Source organism: Ranitomeya variabilis, chromosome 2 (genome assembly GCF_051348905.1).
Source record: "Ranitomeya variabilis isolate aRanVar5 chromosome 2, aRanVar5.hap1, whole genome shotgun sequence".
Lineage (NCBI taxonomy): Eukaryota > Metazoa > Chordata > Amphibia > Anura > Dendrobatidae > Ranitomeya > Ranitomeya variabilis.
Window position 1 is genome coordinate 623712321 of NC_135233.1, and position 15950 is coordinate 623728270.

A 15950-nucleotide genomic window follows, 5' to 3' on the forward strand; every position below is an offset into this window, starting at 1 on the left:
CCCCAACCTCGGCCTGACCGATCCCCCCAACCTCAGCCTGACAGATCCCCTCCAGCCTGACCGATCCCCCCAACCTGAGCCTGACCAATCCTCCCCAGCCTGACCGATCCTCCCCAGCCTGACCGATCCCCCCAACCTCAGCCTGACCGATCCCCCCAAGATCAGCCTGACCGATCCCCCCCCAGCCTCAGCCTGACCGATCCAACCTCAGCCTGACCAATCCCCCCCCCAGCCTCAGCCTGACCGATCCCCCTCAGCCTAACCGATCCCCCCCCAGCCTCTGCCTGACCGATCCCCCCCCCCCCAGCCTCAGCCTGACCGATCCCCCCCAACCTCAGCCTGACCGATCCCCCCCAACCTCAGCCTGACCGATCCCCCCCAACCTCAGCCTGACCAATCCCCCCATCCTCAGCCTGACCGATCCCCCCAACCTCGGCCTGACCGATCCCCCCAACCTCGGCCTGACCGATCCCCCCAGCCTCACCCTGACCGATCCCCCCTCAGCCTCACCCTGACCGATCCCCCCTCAGCCTCACCCTGACCGATACCCCCTCAGCCTCACCCTGACTGATCCCCCCAACCTCAGCCTGACCGATCCCCCCAGCCTCACCCTGACTGACCGATCCCCCCCAGGCTCACCCTGACTGATCCCCCCAGCCTCACCCTGACCGATCCCCCCCAACCTCGGCCTGACCGATCCCCCCCAACCTCGGCTTGACCGATCCCCCCAACCTCAGCCTGACAGATCCCCTCCAGCCTGACCGATCCCCCCAACCTGAGCCTGACCGATCCCCCCAACCTGAGCCTGACCAATCCTCCCCAGCCTGACCGATCCTCCCCAGCCTGACCGATCCCCCCAACCTCAGCCTGACCGATCCCCCCCATCCTCAGCCTGACCGATCCTCCCCAGCCTGACCGATCCCCCCAACCTCGGCCTGACCGATCTTCCCAGCCTCAGCCTGACCAATCCCCCCTCAGCCTCACCCTGACCGATACCCCCTCAGCCTCACCCTGACTTATCCCCCCAACCTCAGCCTGACCGATCCCCCCCAGCCTCACCCTGACCGATCCCCCCCAGCCTCACCCTGACCGATCCCCCCAACCTCGGCCTGACCGATTCCCCCCAACCTCAGCCTGACCGATCCCCCCCCCCCACCTCGGCCTGACTGATCCACCTCGGCCTGACTGATCCCCCCCAACCTCAACCCCACTCCAGCCTCGGCCCCTGACTGATGTCTCCACTCCAGCCTCGGCCCCTGACTGATGCCCCCACTCCAGCCTTGGCCCCCGACTGATGTCCCTACTCCAGCCTCAGCCTGACTGATGCCCCCACTCCAGCCTCGGCCCCTGACTGATGCCCCCACTCCAGCCTCGGCCCCTGAATGATGCTCCTACTCCAGCCTCGGCCCCTGACTGATGCCCCCACTCCAGCCTCGGCCCCTGACTGATGCCCCCACTCCAGCCTCGGCCCCTGACTGATGCCCCCACTCCAGCCTGGCCCGATGCAGCAGAATTTAGTGTGGCGTAGTCTTGTTCTTGCTGTGAACGCTGGTTTTATGCTGTACATTTCGGTCTCTTTGTGCAACATGGTTTTGATACCAGGAGTGGCGTAACTTGAAGCTTTCGGGCCCCTTTGCAAAAGCTCCAATAGGGCCCACAATTATTGTGAAATTTTAATAGTAGTTGTCTTTTCATGAGTCAAAGGGACCTGTGGCCCCCCAGAGTGCAGGGTCCAGGTACGATTGCAACCCTTCCACCTATAAGGGTATGTTTCCACGTGCTGGATTACATCAGGATTTGCTGTGGATTGCATTTTATGAAATCCAGTCTCCACTATGTGCACACGGCTGCATCCGGCAGCTCTGCGTAACCGGACATGCGGCGCGTCTTTACAGACTGCAGCATGTCTATTTACCTATTTATCCGCTGCATCCAAAGCGCTGGGTTTCCTGAACGTGGAGACATACCTTTATTGTTATGCCCATGGATTCCAGGCAGTGAGGAGTCACTCTTCTCCACAGTCCGCTCATTATTTTCCCAGTTTCAGAATTTTTCTCCACAGACAAAAAGATCAGTAGAAAGTGGAGGACGGTTCATCCTGCGACTGTACCTTGTGCGAGAGTATGCGGCAGATGTGCGAGAGAATGTGCAGCAGGTGTGCGAGAGAGTGTGCCGCAGGCGTGCGAGAGTGTGCCGCAGGCTTGCGAGACTGCCGCAGATGTGCGAGGGAGTGTGCCGCAGGCGTGCGAGAGAATGTGCAGCAGGTGTGGGAGAGTGTGCGGCAGGTGTGCGAGGGAGTGTGCCGCTGGCTAGCGAGAGTATGCTGCGGGTGTGTGAGAGAGTGTACCGCGGGTGTTCGAGACAGTGTGCCGCAGGCGTGCGAGAGTGTGCCGAAGGAGTGTAAGAGTGTGCCACAGGCGTGCGAGGGTGCTATAGGTGTGCGAGAATGCCGCAGATGTGCAAGACAGTGTGCCACAGGTGTGCTCACAGGCACCAGCGCAGGGGTACCAGCACTAGACCCGCAACTTAAACACTGCAAGCAGCTGCGCATGTGAGCAGGTTACATCAGCCGGCATTACACTGCTGCTTCTGCTGAATCTGCATTTGAGACCCAGACCAGGTGTGTGTGCAAGAGCACAGGGCCGCGCATCTGTGGGGGCAGCGTACCTGTGTGGGACAGCGCACCTGTGGAGACAGCGTACCTGTGTGGGATAGCCCATCTGTGGAGGACAGCGCACCTGTGGAGACAACGTACCTGTGTGGGATAGCCCATCTGTGGAGGACAGCACACCTGTGGAGACAGTGTACCTGTGTGGAGGCAGCGCACCTGTGAGGACAGCCCATCTGTGGAGGACAGCGCACCTGTGGAGGACAGCCCATCTGTGGAGACAGCGTACCTGTGTGGGACATTGTACCTGTGTGGGATAGACCAGGTGTGTGTGGAAGAGCACAGGGCCGCGCATCTGTGGGGGCAGCATACCTGTGTGGGACAGCCCATCTGTGGAGGCGACGCACTTGTGTGGGACAGCACATCTGTGGGGGCAGCCTATCTGTGGAGGACAGCGCACCAGTGGAGGCAGCGCACCTGTGAGGACAGCCCATCTGTGGAGGACAGCGCACCTGTGGAGGCAGCGCACCTGTGAGGACAGCCCATCTGTGGAGACAGTCGTTGCAGTAATGTCACTCTTCCACCAGGGGGAGTGATGTTACGTCTGATTGTACTAAAGGAGTTCACCTGACCAGGTATCACAGTCACACACTACACTTCACACTCTAGTCCAGCAGGGGGAGCAAAGGTTCTATGTACTAAGCCACTCCTCACAGATGGGTAAAACTGGTGGGTTGGATAGGAAGTTAGACAGAAAGCTACCTGGGTTTGACCCAGAGAGGACCTGTCAGGCAGACGGGGAGGAGGAACATCTGAGCTGCAGACAGAGGGTCTCTGTCAGGGGTGGGATCCTGACAGAGGCCAAGCACGAGATAGAACGCTGTGGAGCTGCGCCTGCACTTCATTGCGGCAGCATCCTAAGAAAGGACAAGAAGCGAAGAATATTGTGGAGAGTGAGAAACGAGATCACAGCACAAGGAGATAACATCGGGAGGAGTCCTGCCTTAAGACCGGCAACATTCTTCCGAGGCGCGTAGCCAGTGGCCGGAACACCGAGGGAGTAATAGGCTCTATGCATTACTTCAGAGACCGGCAGGACAGTTAATTCCAAGTTGGCTGCTTGACCTTAATACCTATGAAGACAACGGAGGCAAATTGTGGGAGAGGGGCGTCTCTAGGGTCCCTATAAACCTATAAAATAGCTCCAGGCCTACCCCGTCATACGGGTTGTCCTATCCATATCATCTGGGGGACAGAGCTAGAGAACATCAGAAACATCCACGAAAGTTGTGAGGACTATCCTGTGGTGCTCACCTTTAATTGGGCGCCCCTCGGAAGGGCCACGGACCGGGTCGGGCCACCGACCGTGACATCCCCAGAACTGAGAGAGACAGACCTGGTACCGAGTACCCCACTGCCCTTCGCCTGGGGGCGATCCAACAGCGCACCTGTGGAGACAGCTTACCTGTGTGGGAAAGCGCACCTGTGAGGACAGCCCATCTGTGGAGGACAGCGCACCTGTGTGGGATAGCGCACCTGTGAGGACATCCCATCTGTGGAGGCAGCGCACTTGTGCCGGACTGCGTACCTGTGTGGGACAGCGCACCTGTGGAGACAGCGTACCTGTGTGGGATAGCCCATCTGTGGAGGACAGTGTACCTGTGTGGGACAGCGCACCTGTGAGGACAGCCCATCTGTGGAGGACAGCGCACCTGTGGAGACAGCGCACCTGTGAGGACAGCCCATCTGTGGAGGACAGCGTACATGTGTGGGACAGCGCACCTGTGGAGACAGCCTACCTGTGTGGAATAGCCCATCTGTGGAGGACAGCACCCCTGTGAAGGCAGCGCACTTGTGTGGGACAGCACACCTGTGTAGGCAGCAAACTTGTGCCGGACTGCATACCTGTGTGGGACAGTGCACCTGTGGAGGCAGCGCATCTGTCTAGGACAGCGTACCTGTGTGGGACTGCACATGTGGAAGCAGCGCACTTGTGGGGACAGCGCACATGTGGGGACAGGGCACCTGTGGGGACAGTGCGTCTCTGGCTGCTTCTTGTGACTGTGCTGTCGGGTTCTGATGCGCCAGAACGCGATGCCATCCTCATGCACAGTGCAGACTTTGGCTCGCAGCGACTTCTGCTCACTGCAATAATCTGGACTATTGGCACGAGCAGCCGCCTCATGTGTAACCCAATGATCGCATCATTATCGCTCTAATCTTTCCACATAAGATGCCAAATGTCACCAGATCCTGTAACTGAGCCGCAGCGGGCACCGCCCGTGATTTCACCGTATATGATAGCGCTCCGTGTGCAGGACCACCGCTCCGGCACCAAAGGTGCCATGTATACATACAGCTCACATACGTCAGTGGACAGGGTCTGACCAATCTTCCTGCCTCAGCCATCATTGCTTCTCTTTATTATATACAGTCTGGATTGTTAGCAGTGGTGTAACTAGAGTTTGATGGGCCCCGATACAGGGTTTGGACTGCTCTGCATCTTAGTATATATACAGTATATGCCCCCCATCCTGGTATATATACAGTATATGCCCCCCATCTTAGTATATATACAGTATATGCCCCCCATCTTAGTATATATACAGTATATGCCCCCATCCTGGTATATATACAGTATATGCCCCCCCCCCATCCTGGTATATATACAGTATATGCCCATCTTAGTATATAAACAGTATATGCCCCCATCCTGGTACATATACAGTATATGCCCCCATCCTGGTATACAGTATATGCCCCCCATCCTGGTATATATACAGTATATGCCCCCCATCTTAGTGTATATACAGTATATGCCCCCATCCTGGTATATATACAGTATATGCTCCCCATCTTAGTATATATACAGTATATGCCCCCCATCTTAGTATATATACAGTATATGCCCCCATCCTGGTATATGCCCCCCATCTTAGTATATATACAGTATATGCCCCCATCCTGGTATATATACAGTATATACCCCCCCATCCTGGTATATATACAGTATATGCCCATCTTAGTATATATACAGTATATGCCCCCATCCTGGTACATATACAGTATATGCCCCCATCCTGGTATATATACAGTATATGCCCCCCATCCTGGTATATATACAGTATATGCCCCCCATCTTAGTGTATATACAGTATATGCCCCCATCCTGGTATATATACAGTATATGCTCCCCATCTTAGTATATATACAGTATATGCCCCCTTCCATATCTATACAGTATATGCCCCCCATCCTGTTATATATACAGTATATGCCCCTGTCAGAAAATAGGAAAGTTCTGATTACTTCACTTACACATACAGTGCCCTCAGCTGCAGTTTCTCCTGCCTGCCTACACACGGCTGGAATTCTGAGCCACTCTTTCTCCCTATGCCTGTGTGTGTGTATCCCTAAACCCTCTCATTTCCCCCCTCCCTCAAGAATTTATACGGCTCTGTGCTGCGGCAGGCAGGTCTTCCTACCCTACTCATTCCCCCCTCCCACCTGGTACTGGTTAAAATTGGTACAGAATGCATGAGATTCTATTGTTCTCTGAAGGTTATGTCTACTGGCACCGATCAGGGCTAGAGATATAAAAATTATATATTCCGGATGTCCATCATGGCATCTATAACTCCCTGAAATCGCTAGAAGCTAAACCCAAAGAGTGCAAAGAACGGGTTTCTCCATAAGTGGGTCATGTAATTACACCGTGTTTACACTTAAAAGAATCCCCCTGCTGTGGGCACAGCCTGATCATTGTATCTTTCGTATACGAGATTCATACAGCGAGCTAGGCATAAAAATAGTTACGTAATATAAGAGAAAAAGAAAGAGCAGCACTCACCCATTTTCTTCTAGTGTGGAAATTCTTTAATCCATAAAAATAATCACTTCACACAACAGTGCGGTCCAGGTAGGGGCATTGGTGAAAAAAATAGTTACCATAACTCTAAGTAAAGGGTAGGTTTCAGCCTCTAAGTGAGGTCACCACAGGGGAGTGCCTGGGTTTTAGGCTAGGAAATAAGTGAGTAAAGCAGTCTTCACGTGTCTTTGCCTGGGGTCCTGCTGAGAGACAGGGGTAATGCATCTGGATATGTGATCGTCCCTCCCCCACAGCACACTGTCAGCCATGAATTGATATGACACAATGAAATTTAGGTGTTTTTTTCAATTTTAAGCCCACTTTATTTGTAATTGTAGTGTACGTATGATATTTGTCTTCCTTATATCTTTTATACCTCTGTAAACACTGCCTACTTTTTTTTGGAGTAAAATATAAAATTACTAGCTGGTCTCTCCTTGCTCTATAACGTACGGTCACGTCCTGTGAAGTGAATTACGCTACTAATCTGGGTTGGCTCCGGACCTGTTAATAATTAAGAAATCTGAGCTGGTGGCAGCAGAATTTGTCCTGTGCAATTGGGAGGCTTTGTAGCGACCGGCGGCATTGATATTTTTTGTTCCCGCCTGAGTGGGAGTAATTATATCGCCCTCGTTGCAGCATGTCCATTAGTCAGTACATAGCAGGCAGCCTGTCTGGCAACTAATTACCCTAGGTGCAGTACCCTGGCTGACCTGAGGGTAAGGGGGGCTTCAGAGAGCTGCAAGTTCCAAACTGGTACTGGGAAGTGGGGTATAGATAAATCCCCTTCAGAAAGAACCAGGGGCAACCAAACAACCCCGGTTCATGACAAATCGGTCTGAGTGGTGGGGATGATAAAGATAACCTCCCCGTGAACTGGGACAGCCCCCTTCCATGTATATATACAGTATATGCTTCCCTTCCATGTATATACACAGTATATGCCCCCCATCCTGGTATATAGAGTATATGCCCCCCCATCCTGGTATATATACAGCATATGCCCCCTTCCATGTACTGTATACAGTATATACAGTATATGTCCCCCAATCTGGTATGTACAGTATATGTTTATGTCCCTCATCCTGATATATAGATATCCCATCCTGGTAATATGTCCCTTATCCTGATATAGATATATCTACTATATAATCATCTAATTTTGTCTGTAATGGAAATCCCGAGTCACTGATTGGTCGCCACGTAGTTCAGTTAGTCAATGTGGTGTACAACAATATTTTGGGTTGATATGGTTAACAAATAAATTATAGTGTCGATGTACTTCTTTCGTCCGATGATTTATTTAAATACAGTTAGATATTCATGTAATGGTTTATATATTTTGATGATCTGTTTAATAATTTTGTTCAGTTGTATTAAGTTCTATGAGCAATAAAATTTAATGATAATGTATATATTTTACACGGAAAATCCTGTGTATTCATTGCATTGTTCTTAAATCTTCATAAATAAACTACTGTACATACATATAGGTCCTTCTCAAAAAATTAGCATATAGTGTTAAATTTCATTATTTACCATAATGTAATGATTACAATTAAACTTTCATATATTATAGATTCATTATCCCCCAACTGAAATTTGTCAGGTCTTTTATTGTTTTAATACTGATGATTTTGGCCCACAACTCCTGATAACCCAAAAAACCTGTCTCAATAAATTAGCATATCAAGAAAAGGTTATCTAAACAACCTATTACCCTAATCTTATGAATCAACTAATTAACTCTAAACACATGCAAAAGATACCTGAGGCTTTTAAAAACTCCCTGCCTGGTTCATTACTCAAAACCCCCATCATGGGAAAGACTAGCGACCTGACAGATGTCAAGAAGGCCATCATTGACACCCTCAAGCAAGAGGGTAAGACCCAGAAAGAAATTTCTCAACAAATAGGCTGTTCCCAGAGTGCTGTATCAAGGCACCTCAATGGTAAGTCTGTTGGAAGGCAAAAATGTGGCAGAAAACGCTGTACAACGAGAAGAGGTGACCGGACCCTGAGGAAGATTGTGGAGAAGGACCGATTCCAGACCTTGGGGAACCTGAGGAAGCAGTGGACTGAGTCTGGTGTGGAAACATCCAGAGCCACCGTGCACAGGCGTGTGCAGGAAATGGGCTACAGGTGCCGCATTCCCCAGGTAAAGCCACTTTTGAACCATAAACAGCGGCAGAAGCGCCTGACCAAGTACTTTTTTCTGATGAAAGCAAATTTTGCATGTCATTCGGAAATCAAGGTGCCAGAGTCTGGAGGAAGACTGGGGAGAAGGAAATGCCAAAATGCCTGAAGTCCAGTGTCAAGTACCCACAGTCAGTGATGGTGTGGGGTGCCATGTCAGCTGCTGGTGTTGGTCCACTGTGTTTCATCAAGGGCAGGGTCAATGCAGCTAGCTATCAGGAGATTTTGGAGCACTTCATGCTTCCATCGGCTGAAATGCTTTATGGAGATGAAGATTACATTTTTCAGCACGACCTGGCACCTGCTCACAGTGCCAAAACCACTGGTAAATGGTTTACTGACCATGGTATTACTGTGCTCAATTGGCCTGCCAACTCTCCTGACCTGAACCCCATAGAGAATCTGTGGGATATTGTGAAGAGAAAGTTGAGAGACGCAAGACCCAACACTCTGGATGAGCTTAAGGCCGCTATTGAAGCATCCTGGGCCTCCATAACATCTCAGCAGTGTCACAGGCTGATTGCCTCCATGCCACGCCGCATTGAAGCAGTCATTTCTGCCAAAGGATTCCCGACCAAGTATTGAGTGCATAACTGAACATTATTATTTGATGGTTTTTTTGTTTGTTATTAAAAACCACTTTTATTTGATTGGCCGGGTGAAATATGCTAATTTATTGAGACAGGTTTTTTGGGTTATCAGGAGTTGTATGCCAAAATCATCAGTATTAAAACAATAAAAGACCTGACAAATTTCAGTTGGTGGATAATGAATCTATAATATATGAAAGTTTAATTGTAATCATTACATTATGGTAAATAATGAAATTTAACACTATATGCTAATTTTTTGAGAAGGACCTGTATTCTAGAATACCCGATGCGTTAGAATCGGGCCACCATCTAATATAGATATATATATATATATATATATATATATATATATATATATATATATATATATATATATATATATATATACAGATAGATTGATAGATATTTATATTCAGTGGGTAAGGAAAGTATTCAGACTCCTTTAAATTTTTCACTGTTTCATTGCAGCCATTTGGTATATTAAAAAAAAAAGTTCATTTTTTTCTCATTAATGTACACTCTGCACCCCATCTTGACTGAAAAAAAACAGAAATGTAGAAATTTTTGCAAATTTCATAAAAAAGAAAAACTGAAATATCCCATGGTCATAAGTAATCAGACCTTTTGCTCAGACACTCATATGTAAGTCTCATGCTGTCCATTTCCTTGTGATCCTTGAGATGGTTCTACTCCTTCATTGTGTGTAATTAAACTGATAGGACTTGATTTGGAAAGGCGCACACCTGTCTATATAAGAACTCACAGTGCATGTCAGACCAAATGAGAATCATGAGGTCAAAGAAACTGGCCAAGGAGCTCAGAGACAGAATTGTGGCAAGGCACAGCTCTGGCCAAGGTTACAACAGAATTTCTGCAGTACTTAAGGTTCCTAAGAGCACAGTGGCCCTCCATAATGCTGAAAGAAGAAGTTTGGGACCACCAGAAGTCTTCCTAGACTTGGCTGTCCAGCCAAACTGAGCAATCGTGGGAGAAGAGGCTTGGTGAGAGAGGTAAAGAACCCCAAGATCACTGAGCTCCAGAGATGCAGTAGGGAGATGGGAGAAAGTTCCACAAAGTCAGCTATCACTGCAGCCCTCCACCAGTCAGGCCTTTATGGCAGAGTGGCCGGACGGAAGCCTCTCCTCAGTGCAAGACATATGAAAGCCGCATAGAGTTTGCTAAAAAACACATGAAGGATTCCCAGACTATGAGAAATAAGATTCTCTGGCCTGATGAGACAAAGATAGACCTTTCTGATGATAATTCTAAGCGGTATGTGTGGAGAAAAACAGGCACTGCTCATCACCTGCCCAATACAATCCCAACAGTGAAGTATGATGGTGGCAGCATCTTGCTATGGGGGTGTTTTTCAGCTGCAGGGACAGGACGACTGGTTGTCATTGAAAGAAACATGAATGAGGCCAAGTACAGAGATATCCTGGATGTAAACCTCTTCCAGAGTGCTCTGGACCATTCTTGAAGAAAACCTGTTGGAGTCTGCAAAAGACCTGAGACTGGGACGGTGATTTGTCTTCCAACAAGACAATGATCCCAAACATAAAGCAAAATCTACAATGGAATGGTTCACAAATAAACGTATCCAGGTGTTAGAATGGCCAAGTCAGAGTCCAGACCTCAATCCAATCGAGAATCTGTGGAAAGAGCTGAAAACTGCTGTTCACAAACGATCTCCATCAAACCTCACTGAGATCGAGCTGTTTGCCAAGGAAGAATGAGCAAGAATTTCAGTCTCTCGATGTACAAAACTGATGAGACATACCCCAAGAGACTTGTAATCGCAGCAAAAGGTGGCGCAACAAAGTATTAAGTTAAAGGGGACGAATAATATTGCACGCCCCACTTTTCCGTTTTTCATTTTCCACAAAAATTTAAAATAACTAATACATTTCGTTCAACTTCACAATTGTGTTCCACTGGGTGTTGATTCTTCACCAAAAATTTACATTTGGTATCTTTATCTTCCCTCCAATCCCCAGCCACAGGGCATCCTCTTCTGAAATCAGCAGCAGACTTCAGCGTGCAAGCAATGGGAACGCATTACGTCACTGCCATGCGCCCCCAGTCACATGCACGCCGACGTCAGCTGCTGGCCTCTGATTGGCTGGCAGTGTGTATTGCCGTGCATGGACTTGACTGGTCTCTGCGCCTCAGTACACTCAAGGACACACATCCGGTTGAAGTTTGTGCTGTCGTCAACGGGCTCCTCACCCGCACAGGCCTGGTCCCGACCGAGGTTGTTATGCTCCTGATTAATAGCAACTATTAATAGCTGCTTTCAGTTCAAAAACCTTCTCAGCATAATTCCATAGCACATTTAAGTATATATTTTGTATATTTAATCCAGAAAGGTAGGAAGGGTTATTAAAAAAATAGAGATTATACAGAATGGGAACAAAACAACACAATATATACAATTAAATAAGATAGATAAAAGAAAAAGTATTAGACCTGATGTCACAGGAATGGCTCAGCGCTTAGCAGAGTGAGATGCTCCTTAGGAAATGGACAGAACCCACAGCAAGCTGCACCTTCCATAACAGACAAATGACCAAAACCCATACTGTTTTTATTAGCTCAAGGTTATGCCCACACCCCTCTCCTTCAAGAGCACATATGGGGCGGATTGTGGGATGTGCTGGGTATTTTAGAAGGTTATGACATCCCTAATTTTCAGGATATCTTTGCCCATGGAGATCCCAGGCAGTAGATGTTGTTATGTTCCTACCACAATTTTACCTTTCTATTGAGAGGAAACATGGCATGGATAGCATCATCCATTGGTCCGTAATTAATTGGGAGATGTTACAATGGTCTTACAGTGACGTGAGTGAATGCACCTTGTTCATTTCTTCGCTACATCGAAAATATATCTCCCATAAATATCAGATCAATGCAAACCCCAATATTCATCACTGATCACTGGCTCAAAAAGGTAGATCTGTGCAGTGGAAGCTCTTGCCTTGGAAGTGTTCTTCTTGCCTCTGTATACACAAATTCCAGGCTTAGGGTCTGTCTGAGCAGATCTCATGCTGTAATTACCTGGTCACTGCAGGTTGACCCTACCTCAATGGATGTTGAAGTGTCAGCTCTTTCTCACTTTCCCAGTTATAATTTATGTCATATGTTCAATATGAGGTTGTATGTCCTCTCTTCAGAGATGTCTTTATGGATTTTACTTTTTCTCTATGACAGGCCTCTGCATGTGAATAAGTAGAATATCATTCTCCAACAACAAGCAGAGATCTTAAGATGTCAGATAAATTGAAATTCTTCATGGTGGGATCTCACACTGTAGGTTATAGAACTGCAAGTCTCCAGGGCTATTGTGAGCATTAGCAAGAATATGGAAGTCTGCAGCAAGTGATGATGTTCAACAGGACCCCAGAGCAGCGCTCCTCGTGCAGATGTGCGGTAAATTAAGGTCACTGAACGTAAATTACTATTTAAACATTAAAAGGAATAAAATTGCACCATAGGGAAGTGCGCTGGAGTAGAAACACTAATGCATTCTCACCAGCGCCGCTGCTTAATAATTGAGCTTGTTGGAGTCAGCAGGGCTTAACGCCTGACGGACAGATGAAGATGAGCTATAGCGTGTGATGGCTGTGATCTCGAGTACCAGCAGACACCCCTGTGTCCTATACAAGACCCACGAAAACGAGCCACATCCACAATCTTAAGAAGCTTCCAACCCAGTGCCCCAAGCACCATGATACCTAGAGACTTTGGCCGCCAATTTGCCAGGTTCCCGTCTTCCATCTTCATTTCAGCTATGGAGTCCAACACTACAGAGCGCAGTTGGGCTGTAACCCGTGACAGCCGCCATTAGGGGGCTAGTACAATCCATCATCCAGGCGTCAGGGAGGATACACTGCCCTGCACTAAGATAGAGACGTGGCTCATCTACCCCTTCACTAAACATTTGATGCTCGGTTTATGGAGACGCAGCTTGTTGGCTTCTGGGTTTCACTATTTGTAGGATCTGACTACAGACCTTTACTGAAAGATAATACACTGTGCAGAATTATTAGGCAAGTTGTATTTTAGAGGATTATTTTTATTATTGATCAACAACTATGTTCTCAATCAACCCAAAAGACTCATACGTAAATATCAAAGCTTAATATTTTTGGAAGTTGGAGTGGGTTATTTTTAGATTTGGCTATCTTAGGAGGATATCTGTTTGTGCAGGTAACTATTAAAGTGCAGAATTATTAGGCAACTTAATAAAAACCAAATATATTCCCATCTCACTTGTTTATTTTCACCAGGTAAACCAATATAACTGCACAAAATTTAGAAATAAACATTTCTGACATGCAAAAACAAAACCCCCAAAAATGAGTGCCAAATATAGCCACCTTTCTTTATGATGACACTCAGCAGCCTTCCATCCATAGATTCTGTCAGTTGCTTGATCTGTTTACGATCAACATTGCGTGCAGCAGCCACCACAGCCTCCCAGACACTGTTCCGAGAGGTGGACTGTTTTCCCTCCCTGTAGATCTCACATTTTATGAGGGACCACAGGTTCTCTATGGGGTTCAGATCAGGTGAACAAAGAAGCCTCGTCATTATTTTTTCTTCTTTGAGACCTTTACTGGCCAGCCACGCTGTGAAGTAGTTGGAGGCATGTGATGGAGCATTGTCCTGCATGAAATTCATGTTTTTCTTGAATGATACCGACTTCTTCCTGTACCACTGCTTGAAGAAGTTGTCTTCCAGAAACTGGCAGTAAGTCTGGGAGTTGAGCTTCACTCCATCCTCAACCCGAAAAGGTCCCACAAGTTCATCTTTGATGATACCAGCCCATACCAGTACCCCACCTCCACCTTGCTGGCGTCTGAGTCGGAGTGGAGCTCTCTGCCCTTTACTGATCCAGCCTCTGGCCCATCCATCTGGCTATTAAGAGTCACTCTCATTTCATCAGTCCATAAAACCTTTGAAAAGTCAGTCTTAAGATATTTCTTGGCCCAGTCTTGACATTTTATCTTATGTTTCTTGTTCAAAGGTGGTCATTTTTCAGCCTTCCTTACCTTGGCCATGTCTCTGAGTATCGCACACCTTGTGCTTTTTGTTACTCCAGTAACATTGCAGCTCTGAAATATGGCAAAACTGGTGGCAAATGGCATCTTGACGCTTGATTTTCCTCAATTCATGGGCAGTTATTTTGTGACCCTGTTGGCTATTGGCCATGAAACGCTTGACTGTTCGGTGATCACACTTCAAAGGTTTGTCAATTTCAAGACTGCTGCATCCCTCTGCAAGACATCTCACAATTTTGGAATTTTAAGAGCCCATCAAATCTCTCTTCTGACCCATTTTGCCATAAGAAAGGAAGTTGCCTAATAATTAAGCACACCTTATATAGGGTTTTGATGTCATTAGACAACACCCCTCCTCATTACAGAGATGCACATCACCTGATTTACTTAATTGGTAGTTGGCTCTCAAGCCTGATCAGCTTGGAGTAGGACAACATGTAGAAAAAGTATCATCTGATCAAAAGACAACTTGCATAATAATTCTGCACACAGTGTATACAATCCCAAACAGATGGGACACTGGGTAAAATGTATAACAAACAAAAATGTGGTGATCTGGAAACATCTCGCCATATTTTATTCATAGAGGATATAGTGAAGTTGAATTTCGAACATTTTTCCATTTACTTTGAAAAATTTAGCCCATTTAGAAATTGATGGCAGCAACACTTCTGAAAAAAGTTGATAATGGAGGATCAAGGTCCACCTTGTTATTAATTAGAGAAACCCGTCCAGCTTGTTATTGAGAGGGGACCATCCAGCTTGTTATTGCGGAGAGGGGACCGTCCAGCTTGTCATTGAGAGGGGACCGTCCAGCTTGTTATTGAGAGGGGACTGTCCAGCTTGTTATTGAGAGGGGGCCGTCCAGCTTGTCATTGAAGAGAGGGGACCGCCCAGCTTGTTAGAGAGGGGACCGTCCAGCTTGTTACAGAGACCGTCCAGCTTGTTGCAGAGGAGAGGAGACCGTCCACCTTGTTGCAGAGAGGGGACCGTCCAGCTTGTCATTGAGAAAGGTACCGTCCAGCTTGTTACAGTGGAGAGGGGACGGTCCAGCTTGTTACTGAGGAGAGGGGACCATCCAGCTTGTTACTGAGGAGAGGGGACCGTCCAGCTTGTTGCAAAGGAGAGGGGACCGTCCAGCTTCTTACTGAGGAGAGGGGACCGTCCAGCTTGTTATTGAGATGAAACGTTCAGCTTATTAGCGCACATATCACATCTCTCATGTATGTTGGGGCATTAGTGCCTATGGTAGGTGCAATGCACACATAAGAAGCGCCACCAGTGCTGACTGTTATATAAAGGTGATGGACATTTTCTGCATAGAACAGATGTTGTTTTGTTTCAGGGAAGACCTTGTATTTCAACAGGACAAAGGTAAACCACATTCTGCATCATCACTGCAGCACGGCTGCACAGAAAAGTTCATTCAGTGTGTACAGCTGTTTCTAGTCCGGACCTTACACCAATACAAACCATTTGGTGCATTATGAAATGAAAAATCAGGCCAAAGACCCGAACTGTAGAGCAGTGAGAACCCAACAGCAAATTGAAGGTGACAACATTCCTGTCTCAAAATTACAGTGATTGTCTCCTCGCTTCCAAGACATTTCCAGATTGTG